At 41.7% G+C, this 24,607-nt stretch overlaps 1 protein-coding gene across 1 annotated transcript in view; it reads left to right on the forward strand.

Annotated features, from left to right (window-relative positions):
- Positions 1-24,607, forward strand: part of SH3RF3 (SH3 domain containing ring finger 3) — a 396,813-nt gene that overhangs the window by 236,419 nt on the left and 135,787 nt on the right. The gene's annotated exons all lie outside the window — the stretch shown is intronic.

Here is a 24,607-nt window from a genome sequence, read left to right on the forward strand (position 1 = left end):
AGTATCCTTTCGGAAGGCTACCTCAGGGAAGTGAGAATAATAATCTAGGACAAGTATATACTTTTTTCCAGTCAACAAATCTATGACTATTTTGCCCCCGCGGGGGGGGGGGGGCAGTTTTTCATGTGCCACAGATGTGGGCTCTTTCTCTGGGCTTGGCTTCTATTTTTGGCATATGCGACAAGCATAGGTGCTGGAAATAGGGGTGCTGGGTGGTGCTGCCACACCCCCTGGCTTTAAGTGGTTTCCATTATATACATGGTTTACAGTTTAGTTCAATGGCTCTCAGCACCCCTACTATAAAAATTGTTCTAGCACCTCTGGTAACAAGCTTTGACAATCTTCTCAATGTTCCTGTTCATTTTAGGCCAGTCTAAAACATCTCTAGGTCTTCTCTTATATTTTTTCAATCCCTAAATGACCATCATATATCCTTTCTCAGATATTTTTTGGTAATACCTTAAGGATCACCATCCTAGTGTATTGAAACAAAATCCAAGACCAAATTGGTGATGTGGGAAACATGCTGTCCTGGCCACCCTAAACTGGCCTTTCTTTCTGTAAGTTTTCATCCTGAGCTGTTTCTCTGGCAATCACAGTCCACATTTCATCTGAGACCAAACAGGTTTTTTATCAGATTGACTTGTTCAATGTCTAGCTCCACCATATTTTTGTTAAATGCTATGGAGGGTGTTTTTGCAACCACTGTCTCCCAGGTTTGTATTTGGTTTTCAAATTATACATCTATAACTGAAAAAATAATCCCTGTATTTTTGCAGGGTGGGAGAAGTTGGATGACAATGATAATAAGTGGTTTATGGTCAGTATCAACGAAGAGTGGCCTCCCATGAATAAAGACTTGAAACTTTGTACCCTCATGCACTAAGGCGAATGCCTCCACTATTTGAGCATATTGATGTTCAGTTTTTTGTTAGTGCCTGTGACATGTAAGCTATTGATCTCCAGTTTTGACCATATTGTATAAGAGGACTGCACCAATACCCTTCCTGGAGGCATCCATGGGCAAACTTAGTTTTGCACTTACTGTCATAGTAGCTCAAGACTGGGTCATCTTTAATGCCTTCAGTTTCTCAAACTCTTTATTAAGATTTGCATCCCATGTCCACTGGACATCTTTGCACAGTAGCACTCTCGGGTTGCTGATTTGAGCAGCTAGTTTAGGCACAAATTTCCCTACACAGTTCACCATTCCAAGGAATCTTTGCTGGAGGCAGACATATTGGTGATGTCTTAATCTTACTGTGATCTACTATACACCTAGCTGTGTTAACTTGTCTCCTATTTCCTTCCATTACATTGAATTTACATTTTTGTTTAGTTTTAGCCCAGCAGTGCTTGCTCTTTTCAGAGCTGCCTGCAGCCCCTGGTCATGCTCTCTACTGTTTTTCTCCAGATCAAATCATCATCTTTGTAAGCCTTAGTCCCTTGTATACCATAAAATATATATTGTATTTTCTGGAGAAACAGCTTGGGTGCCAAACACAACCCAAATGGAGCCTGTGGACACAGTGTCTCTCAAACAGGGTGTTGAATGTGTGCTCTGGATTTCTAAGGGCACCTGCCAGAGCCCTGGTGATACATCTGGCATAGAAAAATATTTGGCATTAGCCACATCTCCCAAATTTCTCCCCTTGCAGGTAATGGAAAATGTTCCCTTTTTGGACATTTATTTAATTCTTTTGGGTTTACACATAAGTGAAGGGTCCCCTCTTTTTTCTACAATGACTAACAAGTGTGCCCTCTCTGGTGGTTCTTTGGCTCGGTCGGTGATTCCCAGAGCAGTGAGCCTATCCATCTCCTCTTTTAGGCTCCATCTTAGGACAAGGTCAAGCTTCCCAGGGTCATGAATGGTGGGGCAGTTGGGCTCATTCAGCTCTATTCTGGACTCTGTTGAGAGTTTCCCTATCCCCTGGAAGATGGCCTCAAACTCTTCCTCAATTGTTTTGGTCCCCTACCCTCCAACGAGTGCTCCCTATTGATGAGACCAAGGGCTTGACACACTTTCGTCCTAATCATGAGTGCTTATTTCCTGAGTACTATTACAAATTTTATGTTTTCACGTTTGTTATTTACCCTTCTAGTTCGCATATTCAGCCTACCGCTGTAAGCCCTGAGTTTTACCTGTTAACATTCCACTACCCATAGCTTTTTCCCCACTGTTAATAACAGTGTTTCTGTCAATACATTGACTTGTGTACCGGTGTTCAACTTAAAATTAATACATGTCCTGTTTACTTTTGGTTTGATAGTCCCGTCATCTTCTGCTGCAACCTTGTCCATTGCTCTTATGAACATTCATCTGAGGAAGTGGTGCTGTCATTGTTCTCTGTCCATGCTGTGCACACTCTGCTGGTCCTTGCAGAGATGTAATCCATTGCATTTCTTGCATCTTTTCCCAAACGCCAAGCATTGTCCTGGTTTGTGCTGTTTGTCACAGCATGTGCAGCTCTATGTGCTATTTTTGCTTCACTCTGACTTTGAGTTCCATATGCCTGTCTGCATCAGGTCTCTTTTCTTGTTGTATTTTGGATTCTCAAGCACGTCTATGCTGTGGGAACACTATCCACCCTCCGTAAGCTTCATTCTAGACTGGGTGTCTTCTGTTACGTGGTAAATTCTGATTGCCTTGGCAAGGGTTAATTCTGGGTCTCACAGTAGTCTGTGTCTGAGGGATTCTTTGTTCCAGATTCCAATCACAGTCTGGTCTCTTATCAGGAATAGAGTTAGTTCGCCCAGAAATTGCAAGATTGGCACTTCAGTCTTAGATTAGTCACAAACTCCTCTGTGGTTTCACTTTCTTTTTGTACCCTCAGGTTAAAAACATCTCTCACATAGATTTCATTTTTACATGGAGTGCGGTACTTCTCAAAGTTCTGTAACAGTTTCATAGTTAGCCTCCTCTGCATCAGCTAACTGAAAACTACTGAACATGTCAAGTGCACCAGAACCTGCTGTTGTCAGAAATAAGGCTACCTTCCGATCGTTTTCCTTTGCAGTGGCATCTATTTCTTGCTAGTACAGAGCAAAGTGCTGTTTAAATCACTTCCAGTTGTCTTCCATGTTTCCAGAGAGTTTCAACTCTGGTGGAGCTGCTCCATTCTTCCACTCAAGTTATTTCTTTAATTTCTGTTTACTCCTGATACCATTTGGTGTTCAGTTATCACTGTGGCCCCAACATGCATGAAAGAGATCCTCTTTATTCAGTGATGCAGTTGTCCAACTGCCTTTGCATAACAGAATATGGTCTTCTGCAGAGCCGTCCCCCAGATTTCCTGTCTGGAAAGCTAGGGCATATAAAAGTACAGTTCCCAGTACATGCCAGCAGCTCCAAGGGGCCATTTCAGCAGCTGAAGGTTGGCAGGGCAAAGGAAAGCCCTAACTATGGCCCTCTACTGGCAGGGGATATATAGGAGCTAATACAGCAACTCTGTACAAGGGTGGTGCAACTGAAAGCTTGCTTGGGCTGGATCTGCAAGTCTTAGGGCCATGATGTAACACTGAAACATGACCCAAGATCAAGGCCAAAGAGCACAAATGATTTCTAATTCCGTAAAAAACAGATTATTATTTACTCTCTTTATTTTTTCTAGTCTGTATAGGTTTTTATACCATACTCATCACCATAGTATCTGAGCGCCTTCTGTAGTGCATTAAGCAATGTGACTACATATCTGCCGCATGTTGTTTGTTCTCTCATCCTCCTCACAGAGGGAGAGGTATGTGGAGGTGTCTTGTTTTTACAAGATTTACATGATTTCCATGACATGTTTTTATAGGATTTTTGGGGATTAAATATACCTGTTCCTGTGTGTTTACACTAGCGAAGGCAAGCTCAAAGAAAAGCACCTTGCACTGGGAGTGGAAACTGGCGAGGTTTGTGATAGACCTTGTTGGAAGGTGGCAGATAGCTAGACAGAATTTTAAGACAACCTATGACTTCCCAACCTCACAAGGCAATTGCCAGCTCCTCAGCTGGTGTAAATCATTGTAGCTCCATTGAAGTCAATGGAGCATCACTGATTTACACCTAGCTGAAGAGATTTTATGATATATGCCTACCTCTGATACACAGGGATTCTGGTGATATCTTCTGTTAATGCCAATTACTGTTATACGGTGTTTGTTGAGTGAGCAGTTTATTTCACTGGTTAGACTGTTAGTTTAATGAGATTAGATAAGGCCTAATCAAAGAAGACAGCAAATAACATGTTTGTAGTAGTTAAACTGCTCTGCACTGGGCCTTTCCAAGACTAACGTGGCATGATGGTCCTTAATATGACTATCTGATCTACACAGGATCTCTTGGGCCTGGATCAGCCTGTTCTTCTCTAAGCTTTGCCTCTTTCATTCTGTGTAATATCACACTGCAGAAGGATTTCCCTACAATAGAGGGTAATACGACTCCTCTCCGGTTGATACAGTCAATCACATCACCTTTTTGGGGTATTCTGGCAGTGATTCCATGTTTCCACTGGTCAGAAGGAGTCTCTTTTTCCCAAACTTCATTGAACACCTGTCAGTTTCATTAACATGATAGTATCAAGTGCTTTTAGCTGGGATTTGATCATCTCCCATCACTTTCATTATTTTCCAGCTTTTTGATTGCAGCCTGTACTGACATGATCAGGCTTGGATGTTTCATCGAAGTCTGGTGCTGAAGTGGAGCTGGATCTGTTGAGGACTTCTTTGAAATGCTCTTCCCATCTGTTTTTTGGTTCTACCTTAGTTGTAAACATTTTTTCATCTTTGTTTTTTATGGCCCCCTCTCCTATTCTGAAATTTCCACACAAGGTTTTGGTCACCTTGCAAATGGCTCTGTGATTTCCTATCATAGCAGCGACTTCATTGGCTAGGTCTTCAACATATCTCAGTTTTTCCTTCCTTGTGTTGCTTTCATCTGCTTTTTCATACTGCTCCTTTGCTTTTTCCAATATAGCTCTGATCATCATCCATTTTATTTATTTTCCAAAGGCATTTGAGAGCCTGCACAGATGCACATTGTGGGATATTTTTCTGTCCTACAGAATCCCAGCTAAAGTTGTCAACATCATCAAGGACATATACAGAAGGACATGTGAAGTGTGTTGTATGGTTGAACAACCAGACAACAGAGTGGTTCAGCATAGACACTGGCATGTAACCGGACTGCATTTTATCTCTGCTGTTGTTTGGCATTCTCATGGCCTGGAGGGATAGCTCAGTGCTTTGAGCATTGGCCTGCTAAACCCAGGATTGTGAGTTCAATCCTTGAGGGGGCCATTTAGGGAACTGAGGTAAAAATCTGTCTAGGGATTGGTCCTACATTGAGCAGCAGGTTGGACTAGATGATCTCTTGAGGTCCTTTCTAACCCTGATAGTCTGTGGTTCTGTGAAGGCAGGGGGCTGGATTCAATGACCTTTCAGGGTCCCTTCCAGCTCTATGAGATAGGTATATCTCCATATAATGAAGAAGTGCATTAGCAACACAAACATGGGTAGATTGCAAATGTTTAAAAGACCAAGACTTTGTTGATGATATTGTGCTACTGAACAACACCCCCACAAAGTTACACAAACAGGCAACCTGACAAAAACAGCAGGTCAAAATTAATTATGGTAAAACAAACTTCCTTGAAACCCAGCTATCAAGCAGTAACATCAGATTAGAAGGCAAAACTTTCAAGAAAATAGAACAGTTCTTTTACCTAGGCAGCACCACACTGGCCAATAGAGACCTTAAGAGGGAAGTAACGTCAAGGATAGGAAAGACATCCACAGCATTTTACTAAACTTACTAATGTACAGTAATAAAAGATATACAGCATCAGAACAAAACTGAGAATTTTCAATTCAGACATTAGCTCAGTGCTAACATATGGCTGTGAGAGCTGGAGATCTACCAAAACATTAGTCAGAAACCTAAGACACCTTTGAAATATTCTGGGCATTGGTTGGAAAGACTTAATTACCAGTGAAGAGATCTGAGAAATCCCCAACCAGCAGCTCATTCACACCAGAATCAGAAGGAAGCACTGAATGTATTTGGAGCAGGTACTCCAGGTGCCAACACACAGACACCCACATGAAGCTGTCACCTGGAAACCAACTGGTGTGAGGAAATGAGGGCACCCAAGGGAAACCTGAAGAAGAGCCTTTAGCAAGGAGGGCAGAACAGTCAATCTCAATACCATAGAGCAGATGGAAGCAGCAAATGACAGGAATGGAAGAGACTAGTTTCTGCCCTGTGCACCAATGTTGGAGTGGGAAGGGTGTAATGTGACATACTAAACATAACCATATCATTCAATTCCCATAGTTGCTTCAGTGGAAAGCAGTTGACAGTTGTCATACAATCAACACTGGTGCTTTCCCTTTTACTAAACACAAATGCTTGTCATTCTGATTAAACTGGCCCTTCTGCATTCAGTATGATCAAATTAGTTTTTCCATTTAATAAAATAGCTATAGCAAGTAACAGTGCCTTTACAAGTGCTATCTACAGTCAATCACCTATATAACAATCATCACAGCCCAACTCCCCATACTAACACCATGTCTAATGGGGTTGGTTAGCTAAGAAGAGGAAGCAAACTGGCAACTGTCCATCAAGCAGATAATGATATGAGAAATTCAGTGAATAAAAATACTAGATACATGAATTATCTGTGGGAGGAGGAAAAGCCTGCAACAAGAAAAATGATCAGTCAGTAGTTGGAGAAATGGCAAAGATCTCCTGGATAAGCAAGCAGTTCTGGCCACATCACAGGGTTATGAAGAATCTGCTCATCTGCAGTATCTTCTAAATATTTTTCTGATAATCTTCAGGGTGCATTGCAAGGCTCAGCTTTTCCAGGCATATGAAATTGGGGAAGGAAACCTATAACTGAAGGAGTTTGGGAATTGTTTTGGGGGGTTGTGAATTTGCAGTGAATTATCTTAAATTGTGGCAATTAGGAGGTATCGTTAAGCAATGTCAAGGGTGAGTAGAGCATGTGAATAGTTGCTCTTCTTGGAAAATCTATAAATCTAAATAAAAAATAAATGTTTTAATCTGATTTTCTCAGGTAACGTCAGGTACTTGTTCCGCAATTCATTCCTGTGCAGAGGTCAGCACAGGACCTATGTACCACTGCTGTTCTTTATAAGAGAGATTTAAGCAATGCATAGGCTTGTGCTTGATAACACTTCAGAAAATCAGATAAAATTATATAGGACATATTTCAGGCAGGGAGATTCTTCTAATCCCTCTAATGTGACCGGTACCGCTCAATTATCCAGAGATCTTCATCATTTCTCAAACCACTGACTAGCTATTTTTCTTCCTGCAGGCTTCTCCTCCCCCCGCAGATAGGATATGTATTATGCATCTACCATCTGTGTCACCATTAGCGAGCCCATTTTCATTGATTGTCCCACATCATCAGAGGGTGGCTAGGTAGTTGTCAATTTGTTGCCTCTTTACCAATCAACCCTGCTAGCCCTATTAGAGCCTAAGTGGAACTTGAGTTTTGCATAGACCTTGTGCTGGTCTTCTGCAGTGAATTTTGCCATATAAGAAAAGACTGTTTCCTTGCAGGGGATTTTGTTCTATTGGAGCAATGTGTGCAGGGGAGTGGAGGGAGAGGCAGGATGTGAATCAGCTTGGAATTCACAAAGTCTTTTTTCTTTTCCTTTATAATGTGCAATCAGTTGTTCAACTGGTATTTTAGCCAGAATTCTTTTCACAGCGCAGAGGACTGGAACTGTTAGAAGCTTCTTTGCCAAGTGTCTCCTCTCCCTCCCATTCCTAAATAAATCATTCTCAGAGCAGTAATGAGTAATACAGAAAAATGCAAGCAGAGATTTTGCCGAGGAGGGAGTACCACAGTGCTTGTCCTTTGTCTTGTGTGCAGAGTTTCTGTTTTAATGACCCTGCCACAGAAGGAGTATTTATTATATTGTCTATCCCACTGCCCAAGTCTTCAGCTTTGGTATTGTACAAGCATGCTACTTTTACATCCATAAGCGGTAAGTGATCCCAGAGGAATCCAGCTACAAAATTCAACAAACCTGAACTGTCATGACATCACCACATTGGGGCAAATCCTGGCTCTGCAGCTAGCAGTAGTTTGGTAGGGTGTGCTGTTCAAGGGAGGAACGTGAGTCAGGGGATCTCATGGAGTATATATGTAATGTAGACAACATGGAGCTCAGCTCTGTTGAGGTGGGGAGTGGGTGGGGTACCGTAAGATTCGCTGCCGCACACTGTTGGCAAATTGGAAGAAACTGCAGAAGTGATTCCAATCTCAGGACTGCTGTAGTGGCAGTAGAGTGGCTCTGCAGATGCTTTATGGGCCGTGGGAAAATTCCTCCCCACATCTTCATGGTGGAGCAGAGCAGCACACAAGCTGGCAGTCAGATTGTGCACTGCTGCCCAGGATATGACTCAGAAGAGCCCATTCTCCAGGAGCCCCATGCCAGGGAGAATGCTGGCTACATGGGGAAGTGGTTGGCCCTCTCCTTTCTGTGCTCTTAGTATGGGCGTCCACAACACAGAACTGTCATTACAGTATAATAATACGATACAATTTCCTCCCATAGCAGTGCTACAATGGCTGAATCTAAATGTTATCACTCAGATTCACTCAGCAGACTTAAACACATTGCATTCCTACCGCACCATTTGCAGAGCCCTAATTTTTATCAGTTGAAAATAATTTCCTCCTGAAAAAATCTTGTATTAAAAATGACTAGAACCAAGTAGAGTATACATGGATCTTTTCCTGGTAAACATGAACTCATGTTCCAGTGGTTTAGCTGTTGGATCAAAATAAACTTTACATTAGTGCCTTAACAGCATGTTTTTCTTTCAGTTTCAACAAAGAGACTGAATAAATTGTTATTTAAAGAATGTCGCTATTTTTGTTGTGTAGGGTAGATGTGTACAGTACGTAAACGGTTTCCTTCTAGAAAGATTTTTCCCTCATTCATTTGCTGGTTTCTCACGGGTGCCTGTGATGAAAGCATCAGGCTATGGCTACACTAGAGAGTTAATGGTGGCAGAGCTGCACCAAAGAGAAGGGTTAACTGCTTCAGCCCCTGCAAGCAGCAGAAGCGCACCCGCCGACATAGCGCTGTTCACACCAGCGCTTAGGCTGATGAAATTTATGTTGCTCGGGGGGCAGCTTATTCACCCCCTGAATGAGACAAATTATTCTTACATCAGCTGCAGTGTAGACATAGACTCTGAAGTTTGTTTTTCCTTGTGAGTATTGATTCAGGCTTTTCAAAACTGCCTAAAGGAATTGAGTACCCAACTCCAACTGAAATTCAGTGAGATTTGGGTGCCTAACTTCCTTAAACTCATTTGCAAATCCCAGCCTTAGTTTTGGTAAAACATGTTGGATTAATAACCCTGCAAAGCGAGAGCCCAACTACAGAAACACTGCTGGCTTCCCTGTACATCCTACCAATGTGGCTTGGCCTGAGTCTGAAGGAAATTCCTCTGCAGGTGAAAGGCTCCATACCTTCCCTCACGAGGTAGCCAAATTGTACTGTGCTTGGTTTTGTATTGTGAAAGCATGTCTACTAGACATTAGGGTGAGACCACCGGTTATGATCTTTCCTATGGCATTTTATAAATGTGTAACAACAACTCATTCACATAGGTTTCCTTATACCTCGGCTGAATTAAACCAGGAACCTAGATATGAATCCATATCTCATTACCAATCCCCTGAGCTGAAAACTGACCTGCAGTTGATACAGTTTCATCAGTCCTGAGGAGCCAGAGATGTCCAGACATGGCATAGTCAAATATATATGCTACAACATACAGGACCAGATAGTCATCTGGTATAAGTTGCCACAGTTCTATTGACACAAGTAGCATTACATCTATTTATACCAGCAGAGAAGCTAGTGCAGTTTTTAATTTGCCAAGGGCAATGTTTCTCATGGCACACAGACAGTTTTCAATCAATGGGCCTTTTGTTAATACACTTCTAAATATCTTTGTTGCTGTTGTTAGGATCATATTGGGCCCAATTCTTCTTTCCCATACACTGTCTTTACACCAGTACCTTCAGTGGAGTTAGACCTGATTTACATTAGTATCCTAGGAGAATCGGGCATGTCTACATTGAGAGATAGAGGCATGTCTGCCTTAGGTGATTGTGGGCCTCCTCTGCACAGGAGAGCAACATATTAACTGAAGTGTAGACTTTTCAAATTGTTAGTTATGCACTTTTGTTCCAGGCAGTTATTTGTGACTAAATTGCCCATTCATTTTGACTCCTACGGAGCCTCTCAGATTCAAAGGAACAGTTCAGCTGCATTACACTTCATCATTCCAAGGCTGTAAGTTGACCTTCCAGCCCCTGACCTGAAGTTCACTGGTCAGTTTGTTTTTTGAAAGTTAGTGTAATGGTTGCTGGGATTAGCTTTACCATGATGTAAACTCTCAGATTCAAATCACCCTTCTATCACCATGCATGAAAATTTTTTATCTGTTTGCCTTTAGACTTAATTCTTTAGTTCTGCCCATTCATTGCTTTCCACCCAGGCTCACGAGCATTTTCATACTCATAGCATCATAGCTTTATTTAAAATGGGATATAAATATCAATCAGTGATATGATACACCCAGGTACCTGGGATGAAATATCAAAACAGAGGTTCAAGACGGAGGTTACCTCTGAGAAGTCATATGGAACTTCCTTCTTCCTCAGAGAGAGGATTCATATTGCAGTTAATGTTTTTGGAAGAGCATAGCCTTAGGGAAATGGTTTGAAATTGATTTCTCTTTGAAGCAGAGAATATCCATCCATGAGAAAAAAATTCATCTATTAATATTTCTACAACTAGCAATAAAGTATCATACTTTTACTCGGTTGCGAAAGGATTCAGGGCTCATTCTGTCTGTTGTTGGCAGGAGACCTGGCAAGACTCAGCCTCCCTTGGGGTTTCACCTGCACTCTCTGGCATGTTTAAGGTTTATGATGGGTTTTGACGAAGTTAGTACTGGCATGGCTTTCCTGCTGGGGGAATATTTGAGCAGACAGGTTTGCACATTTCTGAAGGACTACATCAGACTGAAGCAGAGCTTAATATAAAGATAGTCTGGGGCAGGGTGTGTGGGCGGGGGGAGGGGAAGGTGGGAGAAGAGCCAAACTAGGCAATAGATATTTACCTCTCTGTGTCACTTTTTCATGCTCTTGGAATCTTTGGCATCCTTCTTTAAAACAAACAAAATCAAAGCAAATGTTTGTCTAACATTGTCTATATAATTTGATATTTCGATAGATTTAGTTAAGCTGCAACAGTCTTTCTGACCCATATTTCTATCTTAAATGTATATTAGTTACTGCCTAAGCCCCAGTAGCTACAGTTGAAATGTAAAGGCTGTGCTAAAAGGAATGAGATTTAGTGGTCTGCCCAATTTCTGTCATACTGGAATGTACACAGTGAATTTGCTGAATATCGCAGCCTGTGAAATGGAACTTCAAGTTCACCTAATTTTTCTTTAGTGTCTCAGACACCAAAAATGGCATAATGACATGGGATTGTTACAGTGTGCCAGGCTCTTTTAATTCTAATTTGCATAATATCTGTTTTGATGGTGAACTTACTCACTGACTTTTTACTTTTGAATGTCCATTAGACAGCTCCTTTTAACATAGGTTCTTTTCCCTAAAGTTTTATTCATACACGTATTTGGTTGTTGCAGGAGAAATTTTCCTACTTCCTTATTCACAGAGAAGTGAACTTTATCCTTTTATTCATAAAATACCCAAGTGATTAGACAAATTCCTTACTGCTGCCACTATCCTCCCCACCAGGCTTATGTGCCAAAAAAAGAATTGGAGTCAGCTGACACATCATTTCACTCCAGATTTATTCAACAACCAGCCGCCCCCACAAAGAAAGTGATCTGCTGATATTCCTGTTGGAACAGGAAAAGACTGCTGTATGTTGTTCTTCATTATGGGCTTGATCCTGCAAGGCGCTGAACCTTACATCTGTGAAATTAGTCAATGGGTCTGACCTATTAACCTTTTTTCACCCTGTACAGTATGAGGCAACTGGGGCTAGGAAATTAAGTTGAGTCTCTTAGTAGCACGTGTGTGTATCAGGTCTTTATTACCACGTTCAGTGTATAAACAGTGTGCTTCATGTACGTGAAAACCAGGCCAAAAATGCATAGCTAATGTAATTTTGCTGATATTTGATTTTTTTTCAAAGCCCTGGTTATGGAGTCATATAATTATATAAGAATCTCAGCTTTTTATTTTTAAGTAGGTTTCTAGGCCTCACAATTCTGGTGAAAAGTTTGAAATTGTGACCCCTAAAATATTAAACTCTAGAAGGCAAATAAAAAGAACCCTGGTTTAAAAAAAATCATGTTTTTTTAGCCAGTCTTGTAGTTTCTTAGGGCATGACTCTAACACCCATGCATCTATTTTAATCCTGGAGCAAAATTCAGCAGAGTTGTGAACCCTGTGAAATCCTTCTAAGCTCAGAGAGAATTACACCAGGGATGAATTTGGCCCACTGACTAAATTAGAATTGCATAAATTGTAAGTCATTTGAGAATTTTGCCCACAGTTTTTCCTTAGCACAGACTAACACATCTTGCCAAATTATGTGGTTGTTTAGTAATGTGAACAAATGTCCCCTGGAGATTCAATAACCAAGCTCATTATCATTTGTCATCCAAGCCAGGAACTGAATCCAGGTCTCCAGTGGTGAATAACCAGTGTGTTAACCCAACCTCATGCAGCTAATATCAGACAGAATATGTTCATGGTAAACGCCACATGGTGAACAAAAGATGCCCAAAGTAATACCCAGAGAAGGTGTATCAACAATCCTTCCTAGTCCATAGATTCCATTATCTGGAGTAACACGAGTGAGATTTACAAATTTGTTAATGTTTTGAGTAAAGATATAGATGGAAATTGCAATTGTTTTTCCTTTTGCAAACTTTACACTGTGCTATGTAGCTATTTTGCTTACATTACAGTTGATTTTTACAGCATAGGATGCTGTATCTGCTGTCTCATTGATTTTCAATGAGATGTGGTCCCTGAAGTAATTGAGTCACTTTTGAAAATAGGACATAGGCTCCTAAGTCTCTAAGGTGTTCTTGAAAATTTTACCTGAGACCTCTAGTCTCTCTTGTACTCCCATGCAGCTTCCTTCAGTTTCCTCAGGACACTGTATAGAGTCAATCAGCTTGCTTAACTACGATATTAGCAATAGTTCTCATCTTTGTAGATCTTTGTGCTGAACATATGTTATTGCTGGCTTTAAACATTTTCAGTCATAAGCCATCCTCACTGCGTATAGGGTTTGTTTGTATTCAGGATTAAACTCCAGACCAACTGCTCAATTTACAAAAGCAAGTTATTTTAATTTGTGTAGAAAATGCACGCGCATTGCCTTTATTGCTGTGCAAATGATGGGAGTTCAGAGAAGAAGATGGTGCCACTGGTAATTTGTTCCAACAAGGTTAATGCAGGCAAACATGGAAAGGAATATCTTAAATTGCTATGCAGTGTTTCTCAAACTGGGGTCGCCGCTTGTGTAGGGAAAGCCGCTGGTGGGCCGGGCCGGTTTGTTTACCTGCCCCGTCCGCAGATCCGGCCGATTGCGGCTCCCACTGACCGCGGTTTGCCACTACAGGCCAATGGGGGCTGCTGAAAGCAGCGGCCAGTAAGTCCCTCGGCCCGCGCTGCTTCCAGCAGCTCCCATTGGCCCGGACCAGCAAACCGCAGCCAGTAAAAGCTGCAATCGGCCGGACCTGCGGATGGGGCAGGTAAATAAACTAGCCCGGCCCACCAGGGGCTTTCCCTCCACAAGCAGTGACCCCAGTTTGAGAAACACTGTGCTATTGCCTTTTATGTAGAATCTGGTTCAGGATAAATGTGCTTGATCTCCTTTAAGAAGCAGTGTCCTGTCTCCTCCTCTGAACATCACTGACAGAGATTAATTGTTTTCAAGAGTTTAATCTGCAGGAACTTTCCAATGTAATCAGCACATTTCAAATGCTGAAAATAACTTGTCTGAAAAAAATATTTTCAAACTAGCACTTTTTCTTTTAACATGAATTCATTTAATGTGTGAATTAACAATAATATCAGTCATAATAAAAATATAACTAAAAATAGCTTCTTCAGCACAATTTTAATAAGGTTTGATTTTTTTTCAGTTTGATTTCATACGAAAAATAAGAGTTTTTCAACTCTAAAACCCTTCCTTTCCTGTTATCTACCTATGTAAAATGAACCTAATCTGTTAGTTTATTACAAAACTGCATTAACTGACTGGTCTTCTTGTATAGCCTACATTTAATTGTTAATATTATCAGTAAATTCTTGGTCTGCCTACAACATGCTGAGTGCTGTAGAAATATCCAAGGAGACATGGTCCAACATTTTATTCTTGATTTGTTTATGTTTACCCTACAGTGGCTTATATTTTTTGGTCATATCTGCTGTCAGGTACTTGCACTTGAGTAATTGTCATATTCTTAACAGCTGAGAGAGTGAACCCCACCAATAGAACTTATCCATCATTTCCGAGCATGTGAACCCTTTTTCTAGCAAACTCATCCTCTGATAACACTTCTGTGGAGCTGAAATAGCTCCTTTCAAGACAGGATGTAGGCAACTCCCTGGATGAGAATTTAGTGTGCCAGGGAAAGGAGAGAGGGAGGTGGTGGAAGGAAAGGACTACGGTAATATGGATATTAGCTTCCCTTTCTTCCCCACTGAGATTCACTAAACTAGCTCCCAACTGCACAAGCTAGGGAGCCGGATCTGCTCTTGACTTAGAGCTGCCAGTTGATATCACACTGAGTTGGTTCTTTCTCAGGCCTGCAGCTATTTCACAGTTTTCATTCCTGAAATATTACCAGCTCAGATAATCAGGTGTTTCACAGCTTAGCGTAGCAGCTCTGCAAAGGAGGGTGGCACTGAAGGAGGCCCCTTGAGCACAGACCACATTACATTGACTCTTTACTATAGTTTCACAGTATCTACATATATACCTATATTCATAAGATGCACCCTGAGACTGGAAGACTTATGTAACTGTGAATAACTATTTTGAGGCTGTCAAGGTTCCTTCCCCACTCTGAACTTTAGGGTACAGATGTGGGGACCTGCATGGACACTTCTAAGCTTAATTACAAGCTTAGATCCGGTAACACTGCCACCAGCCAGAATTCCAGTGTCTGGCACACTCCCTGTCCCCCCAAAACTTTCCCCTCCCTGGATAGCCGTGAGGCTTTTCCACCAAGTCCCTGGTGATACCGATCCGACCCCTTGGATCTTAACACAAGGAGAAATTAACCATTCCCCCCACCTTTCCCCCCACCAACTCCTGGTGAGTCCAGACCCAATTCCCTGGGATCTTAAAACAAGAAAGAAAAAAAAATCAATCAGGTTCTTAAAAAGAAAACTTTTAATTAAAGAAAAAGAAAGGTAAAAATCATCTCTGTAAAATCAGGATGGAAAATACTTTACAGGGTACTTAGATTTATATAGCCCAGAGGAACCCCCTCTAGCCTTAGGTTCAAAGTTACAGCAAACAGAGGTAAAATCCTTTCAGCAAAAAGGAACATTTACAGGTTGAGAAAACAAACATAAGACTAACACCCCTTGCCTGTGCTACTTACAAGTTTGAAACATGAGAGACTGATTCAGAGAGATTTGGAGAGCCTGGATTGACGTCTGGTCCCTCTTTGTACCAAGAGCAAACAACCCCCAAACAAAGAGCACAAACAAAAGACTTCCCTCCACCAAGATTTGAAAGTATCTTGTCCCCTTATTGGTCCTCTGGTCAGGTGTCAGCCAGGTTTACTGAGCTTCTTAACCCTTTACAGGTAAAAGAGACATTAACCCTTAACTATCTGTTTATGACAGAGGCGTTCTGGTGGCATCAGAAAAAAACCCCAAAAACAGCGAAAGCAAAGCTTGAGTGGTTGTGATGTCCCCAAAATATAAGCTGTATTTATAATCTTGTTCATAGTATCTTTAAAGTGTATAGAGCTTGAAATTTACCTCTCCCACACTTAACCCAAGTAATGAAGCTTTGTGCAAGACACTAAAGGCCAGATTTTTAAAGGTATTCAGGTATCTTTCTGCATCTTTAGGTACCTAAATCCCTTTAAAAATCTGGCCCCAAAGCCTGATACTTCAGACTTTACCCCCACATAAAGACTGGTGCAAATTCAGGGGCTGGAGGAAAGGCAGACTGAATGGGGATGAGGTGTAATGAAATTTACCCACCAATTTTCACACCTTCTGTGCAAGGTGTTAGGTTCCCTTCCATGAATGTCTGTGTAGTAAATTAAAGAGATGAGTGATAAAGTGCATTCATCCAGGCACTTACGACCCTTTCAACAGCATTCTCCATGCTGCTCTATGGGCTGATCTACTCTGTGCACCAATATAAATAAACCCTGCAACACACTAGTGTTCAAATTAAGAGTCCCCTATTCCAGTGTTTCTCAAACTGGGGTCGCCGCTTGTGTAGGGAAAGCCCCTGGCGGGCTGGGCCGGTTTGTTTACCTGCCCTGTCCACAGGTCTGGCCAATCGCGGCTCCCACTGGCCATGGTTCACCACTGCAGGCCAATGGGGGCTGCTGGAAGTGGCAGCCAGTAAGTCCCTCAGCCCGTGCCACTTCCAGCAACTCCCATTGGCCTGGAGCAGCGAACCGTGGCCAGTGGGAGCCGCAATCAGCTGGACCTGCGGACGGGGCAGGTAAACAAACCGGCCTGTCCCGCCAGGGGCTTTCCCTACACAAGCGGCGACCCCAGTTTGAGAAACACTGCTCTATTCTGATTTTGCTTAAACTGATTATTTACTGATTTAAGAAAAACCAGAACAGCGCACTCTTAATCCAAAGTAAGTGTGTCTACATCAGGGGGTTGCACCAGTTTAGCTACATTAACTTAAATGAGTGTTCGGTGTAATGAAGGCCTATATCTGCCTGTATTTCATTTAATATTCCAAGCTTCTGAGTCCTCTGGCTGTTTGGTGTCTGGCAGTATTTACAAAGCCTATAATCAGAGCTCTGTGAATCCACAGATATCTGGTTTATATCCACGGACCATTTTTGTGGATTGTGAATCGGATGCGGATACAAATTTTGTATATCTGGAGCCCTGCAAATCTGCAGATATCAGCTTTGACTCCGCGGATGCAGATATCCGTGGATCATTTTTGCGGATTGGCTATGGATACAAATTTTGTATCAACGCGGGCTCTACCTGTAAGTGTGAGAGAATGGGTGGGAGACAGAGCATGGGGAGGGAATAGATTGATGAGATACATTAGAAAATATGGTCCTGAGAGAAATATAGGGAGGAGATGAGGGAGAGGAAACGGGGCAGAAGGGAAGGGAAGAGGTTCTAGGAGAGCTAAGGAGTGGAAGAACAGAGTAGAAAAAGAGAAAACAGCAGGTGAAGACAATGCAGGAAAAGAGATGTCATTCTTTATGATAGGATGGAAAAATGTGGAATAAATCAGGAAAGGAAAGAAGAAGTTATAAATATAGTACACAATAAAGGGTTCACAACATTTCCTTTACATTATAGAAACATAATTTTAAGCCTTGGAGGGGAGGGTGGGGGCATGACAGTGTGTATTTTTCCATCCTGCTTAGTAGATTTAATCATTGGGCTAGTAGGTGTGGAGTAAATTTTTCAATTCTTGAGGACACGTAGAGATTCTTTCTGGCATTCAGTGAATGAATTATTAAATCATGATGGCGGCAAGAAATATTAGTTGCAGAATTAATTCAGAAGATGTGCACTGGTATTATTCTGTTCTGTTGTTCAGCCTTTTTCTATTGCTGAGGTGCACGTTTATTTCTGATTACAAAGCAAGTTTTCATTTGCTTTTCAGTAGTGAAAGTGATTGCTGGGAAAACATCTGTTTATTCTACCAATTTAGAGTCTTATTGCTTTAAATCTGCCCAGAATGCCTAGGCATCCAGTTATGACAGTTTCAATTATTTTGCAGCATACAGCAGTTAACAAAGCATTCTCAATGGAAACATTTCCCATGAGACAATGGGTTTTTTAAAGTATTATTATGTGTAATGCAGCATGGATCATCATCATAGAATTCATCGTAGGAGCCACAGACCATAGGACCTGTAAATCAGTGCAAATCGGGAGTAATTTCATTCCATTCAGTAGAGTGGCTCCTGATTTACGTCGGTGTCAGTGAAGTCAGAATCAGGCCATGAGCAATGGTGAGGACTTTCTATCCTGTGAACACTGAGTGCAATATTCTAAAATACTGCAGGCATTTGTAACAGAGGCTAGCATTCTGTTAGTAGCAAATATGGATGAAATAGTTTCCCCCTTGAAGTTCATAATTGCAGAGCAAATTTTGATGAATTTTTCCTTTTTTGAGAAATAAAGATGCAATTCTCAGTTTCTCTAGGGCATCTCTATTTATATCCATAGGGTGGCACAGGTGTAATTAGAGGCAGAATTGCACCCACTATCCAGTAGTTCCTGAAGTTTTCGAGGAAGTCCTGAGCAATCTCACAAAAGCTTGAGTGTGAGGCCAAAAGCCTGACATTAGCAGGTAAGACGCAGGAGTCGGGGAGCTGGGCAAGAGCCAAGGATGGCAGAGCAGCAGCCAGGTGGGGAGAAGGAAGGGAGGTAATGGTCAGCCAGAGTCGTGCTTCCCTCCACCATCTCTGGACTCCAGGTACAGCTGCCTGGGTTGCTTCCCCAGCCACATGGTGCGCAGCTCTGCTGCGGCAGAGTCAGTCTCCAAGAGCCAGTGAGAGAGACTTTCACTACTTTCTAGACACCAGTGATGTCAGTGGACACTCCCTACTTCTCTCTGAACCATATACAGTCATTCCGTCCCACTATTTATTGCTGCTGCTGCTGTTTATTTTATTCATTTTCTGGTAGCTGCCAAAGGCACCAATCTGGTCAGCACTTCACTGTGCTAGACCCCTTGGTGAGGTTTTTGAGTGCTACTACAATAGAAATAATAATGCTGATGATAATGAAATGGTGCAGAGCTTGAAACCTAAGTCACCTTCAGACTTGCATTACATTTGTTTTAATCATTCACAGGGTGCTGAGAGAGAGTATCATTTAAATTCAGTGTTCAAGAAACTTTTAGGATTGGGTGCAGGCAATGAAGTTTTTGGTATTATTATGCAAAAGGATAGTGCTGTCAAAGTATTACCTGCAACAGCACCAACGATCCTTGTAATATGAGGAGTGAAAATGATAAAAGATCCTTAAGGCATAACTTTGACCCAGGTACTGTAGATAATCAACTTTTCTCTCCCCTACAGGGTTTAAGTGAAATGATATAAAAGCCTCATTTGCATTATGGATGCTCGTATCTTTCTTGATGTTTTCCTTGTCTTTTCTAACTACTCTTGCTTTATAACATCAAAATGATGGTGGGGTTTGTTCCAGCTGAAGTAAGGGAAAAGCTGAACTGTTCTTAATGGGAGCCTTCATCAGCAGAGGGCTCTCCTGCTTTACAGGGGAAGACACTTTGAAATGTAAGAGTCACTCGTTGACCTCTTCAGTATTCGGCGCTTGTTGGAGGTGCAGGTCAGTGCTCTAGCATGCTGTCTCCTCAACCTGCTGAACACTTATCAAAGGCTGAGCTGATTAAATACCTTCTGGCAGTAGGCAGGCTAAGATGTGTGTACAAGAAGGTGAGAGTCTCTGCTGTCAGTTGGATTTAGACTTTAAAGTGGTTCTTAATCGTCTTTGTGAAGAGCGTGTGTGTCAGTAAATTGTAGCTAATGAGTCATTGTGTGTGATGGATCTGGATGAAAAAATAAAACATGCAGGTGCTGGAAATACCACTGCATTTTTAAAAAAACCCAAAACCTAGTCTCCTAAAATGTATACATTTCTTGCAGTTTTTGACCAAAAATTTAGTTTTCCCATAAATAGAATTGTATTGAAACTCAGTGAATTTTTAAAATTAGTTCTTGCATGTTTAATGGATTGCAAATATTTATATATGTTCCAATATTCCTAGAGTATTTCTGGCAACTGGAAAAAAATCATCTCTACTGAATTCCTGGCACGAATGTTGTCTTGCTCATATTTTTAGATTATGTGGCTAGCCATAGACATGGGAGGATAGATTTGGCGTGATATTCTTGTTGTTTGAAAAGTCCTGAATCAGTGAAGGTGCTGTAGGGCTATTCACATGATGAGTATGTCAATGAGCAACTTCTCTCACACTGGCATTTTGAGCCAAGAAAACTTCAACTCTTCAGCTAGTGAGAAAAAATTGGGTTGAGATGCTAAAGCATGTCCAAGTGCAGAAAGAGCTGTTGCTATTTTTATGTAGCTGGATTTGTGTGGGCTGTTTGGATGAGCACACTGCAGATAAGTAAGATACAGTTGTAAATATTATCCAGTGTCCTTACCTTAGACCTCAGTTCCTCCTGTGCTACTGACACATTGGGCTGTTCAGTTCCTCCATTGATTATGGTTGCTTGCTAGTTTATGATACTTCTTTCCATGTGACACCAGCACATTCAGTGTCCTCTGTTACTGTCTTCTGCCAGTTCTTCCTTGCCTTCTCTTTCCTTCCTCAGGTACCCAATTCAATGCTTGCTTAGCGTGTCTCCTATCTTACATAGCGTTTACATATCTCCACCACCTGAGCCTTCTTTCTTTGATGGTGTTTTCTAACATGCCCTGCTCTGTGAGCTCCCTTACTCTCACATTTGTTATTTTGTCTTTCCGTTAAATTTGTAGTAACTTCCTTAGCCATCTGTGGCAGCTTCTGTCATCAGCAAAGTCTCTGTGCCATATAGTAGCATTCTCAGGACAATCGCATGGTTTCTGACCTTGAATTGAGTGCGGAGACCTCTGTTTGACCAGATGTTGTTCATTCTTCCAAAAGTGGTGTTTGCTTTTCCTAATCTCATCTGTATATTTTTATTACAGCCACCTTCAATTGTCATCACAGTCCCTAGACAGCAGAACTCTTCTACCTGTTTGATATCTTTTCTATCTACAGTCACCTTTGCATCTCTTATCCACTTTCCTACCTTTGCTTCCAGTACAATTTTTGCTGCTTCCTGTTCTAGCTCTGATGTGAGTACAATCATTCTGTTCCAGGTCATACTTAGGAAAGCAATGTCATTGGCAAAGTCAAGGTCATGTAACTTGTCTCCCATTTTACACCATCCACAATGCCTTTTTGTGTCAACTTCATCACCCAGCCTATTGCTAATACAAAGAGTATTAGTGATAACACACACCCTTGTCTAACACCAGTCACAATATCAAGCCCCTCACCTAGGCCTGTATTCAATCTTACTGTGCACCTACTTCTATCATATAAACTCCATTATGTTAATTAGCTTGTCTGGTATCCCATAGCTTCTAGCAGTATTCCACAAGGTATCTCTACGGACACTATCAAGCACTTTCTTAAAGTCAATAAAGTTGATTAAGATGGGGTTTTTGACAAACAGTGAATTTTGATGATCTGTCAGAGTGAATATCCAGTCATGACATGATCTACCTCCATGGAACCCAACCAGTTCTTATGGAGTATTTCATCCACTGCTTGCTTTATTTTATTCAGCATAACAGCAGCCAGTGCTGTGCTTGGGATTGATAGAAATACAATACCTTCCCAGTCTGTGCACTGAGTAAGATAACCCTTTGTTGGCAATGCCACGATGATACCATCTTTCCAGTCTTGTGCCACTTGTTTTTTCACCCACATTTGGTACAGAGTTTTGTTAGTTACTCAGTCAGAATTTTGCCTCCTGCTTTTAGTACCCCTGCTTGAATTCTGTCAACCCCAAGAGTTTTGATAGCTGCTTTTACTTCATTGAGTGTTATTGGTTCCTCTTCCATTTCTAACTTAGCACGGGTATTTCTTTCAAACCTGTGTATGCGCTGGACAGTTTAATATGGAATGAAAATGTCCTTTCCTTCATCTGACATGTTCTTAATGCGTATTCAACATCTGTCCATCAGAGTCCCTGATGGGCATCGCCTGTGACTGACTGGTTCTTCCTGAGAAATCTTTAATTATTTTGTAGAGCTGCTTGAAATCTCCCCTCTGTGCCAGTGTTATGGGAATTAATTCACCGATTGAAGCTTTGCAACAAAACTACAGAATAAACAAGTTATTTAGCTCCACACTGTATGCAGCTTATTTGCTGTATTTATCAGGCACTCTGACAACTTCAACTGGGACACGGTTTAGCTAATCTGTTCTTTATGAAATCATTAATACCACTTTGTAAAGTACCTAGAGGGGACATTTTTAAAGCTGCCTTATGAAAACTTTGGGCAAGAAGACAGCAAATTTTTTTCCATTTTATACTGCAAAGCTGTGTTTGTACCATGATCATGTGTTGTGAACAAGATAATACAAAAAGAGAGGTACCTTCTGGGTACTATAATAATTTATTATAAAGCACATGATAAAAGCAGGGTAATGAAAGCATAAGGTGCCTTATGTGTAAAATAACAGGTTTTGAATATTTAGTTAATGAGACATTTTGACTGGCTGAGCATTATAGAGTTCATTTCAGGTTATTTTTTTTAATGAGACTCTTTGACTGGCTGAGCATTATCGGGTTCATTGCAGGGTATTTTCTGAGGAGCTAAAGGGTTGTTGGATGAGGACATGTTACTATTTTAACTAAATGGGATCCAACAAGATATATTAATTTCAACTTCCAAACCCACTTCATTCCTCCCCAAAAGCTTTAATTTAGCTAAAGCTGTTTCAAAGCATGTCCTATCAATATCTTTACCAGCCACAATTCACAAGCCTCATCTACACACACTTGTAGACTCTTCAGCTCCACAGAGAATTCCTTTTCAATTCCAACATTTAATACAGTGTTCTCATTATTATACTCACATGACATTAACTGACCTCTGGAAGATGCAGACTTTTTACCAGCAGACCTACTTTTACTTTTAAAGTGTAATATGATGATGGTGTGGGAAAGCACATGAATTAAGGTTGATGAGGATGTTCATGTTGCCGGAACTGGTGACTACATTGATAAAACGCATTTGAGCATCTTTTACTTGGTTAAAAAATTTGGGGGGGGGGATTTTCCTCTCTCATGTGCCTCATAACATGCTCCCCCAGTCCTTTGTTCCCTGTAGTTTACTTCTATATCCCCTATGTTCCTACATTCACCGGTCTACACCCTTCTTCCTATCACCACTTCCACACCTCTCTTTCCAGCCCACCATTTACTAAAGTCTCCTTGCCCCAGTGATTCCTTTCACCCTTCCTTCATTCCTGTGGTTTCCATGCTCCGCTCCCTTGACTGCCTCAATATTTTGCTTCGCTTCCTCTTTCCTGTTCACCATTCCACTTTTAAATGTTGATATCAACATGTTGAGATCATGAAATGTTTTTCTCAACGTTTAAAATGGAACAAGATGGAGGCATGCAGGGGAAAATGACTACGGAAGCCACTTATGTGAGCATGTTATGAGGGACAGGAGACTGGGGGGAGCATGTTATGTAGGTAGTGGGGCTGCAGAGGCAGGCTTGTTAACAGTGCTATCCACTAACTCTGTGGCTTTGCTGCCCACCCTTCTGCAGCCCTGCTGCTTAGCTCCACCTAGCCTTCCAGGGTCCGGCTAAGGTCCATCAGCAAGGTCATTGTCCAACAATCCTAGTAAGGTTTGTTGGAGTGAGCTCTATCTGATGAGCTGAGCTACTGGAGGCTTGACAGATGGAGAACATGCTTCCTATGTATCGGAGTGACAGACTCCATTCGTTAGGCAACTTTGTCTCCATGTCCCCTGTGAAAGGTCTGAGACATAGTGGAAAGGGATGCCTTGCCATGAAAGTCACCTGACATGTAGCAAGCCACATAGAGAAACAGGGCTAGGGCACCAGGGAGGTAGGATGTATAAAGGCTGGGGTGCCAGGCTAAGCAGCAGAGGTACAAAGACAACACTGAAAAATTGAAGTTGTCCTAAAAGATCCCATGCTCCATCAGCTTCCATGAGAAAAACAAATGAAACAGTGATAACAAAGATGCGTCTCATGGGCTGCTTTCTAAATATTTTTCTCCCCCAAAATGCTCTCTCTTGTTGTGCCCTGCACCATATGAAGGAAGGCTGTTCCGATGACCTATGAAGGAAGGCTGAAAGAACTGGGTTTGTTTAGTTTGGAAAAGAGAAGACTGAGAGGGGACATGATAGCAGTTTTCAGGTATCTAAAAGGGTGTCATCAGGAGGAGGGAGGAAACTTGTTCACCTTAGCCTCTAAGGATAGAACAAGAAGCAATGGGCTTAAACTGCAGCAAGGGAGGTTTAGGTTGGACATTAGGAAAAAGTTCCTAACTGTCAGGGTGGTTAAACACGGGGGGGAGGGATAGCTCAGTGGTTTGAGCATTAGCCTGCTAAACCCAGGGTTGTGAGTTCAATCCCTGAGGGGGCCACTTAGGGATCTGGGGCAAAAATTGGTCCTGCTAGTGAAGGCAGGGGGCTGGACTAGATGACCTTTCAAGGTCCCTTCCAGTTCTAGGAGATTGGTATATCTCCTTTTATTACCACTGGAATAAATTGCCTGGGGAGTTTGTGGAATCTCCATCTCTGGAAAT

Source organism: Mauremys mutica, chromosome 1 (assembly GCF_020497125.1).
Source record: "Mauremys mutica isolate MM-2020 ecotype Southern chromosome 1, ASM2049712v1, whole genome shotgun sequence".
Lineage (NCBI taxonomy): Eukaryota > Metazoa > Chordata > Testudines > Geoemydidae > Mauremys > Mauremys mutica.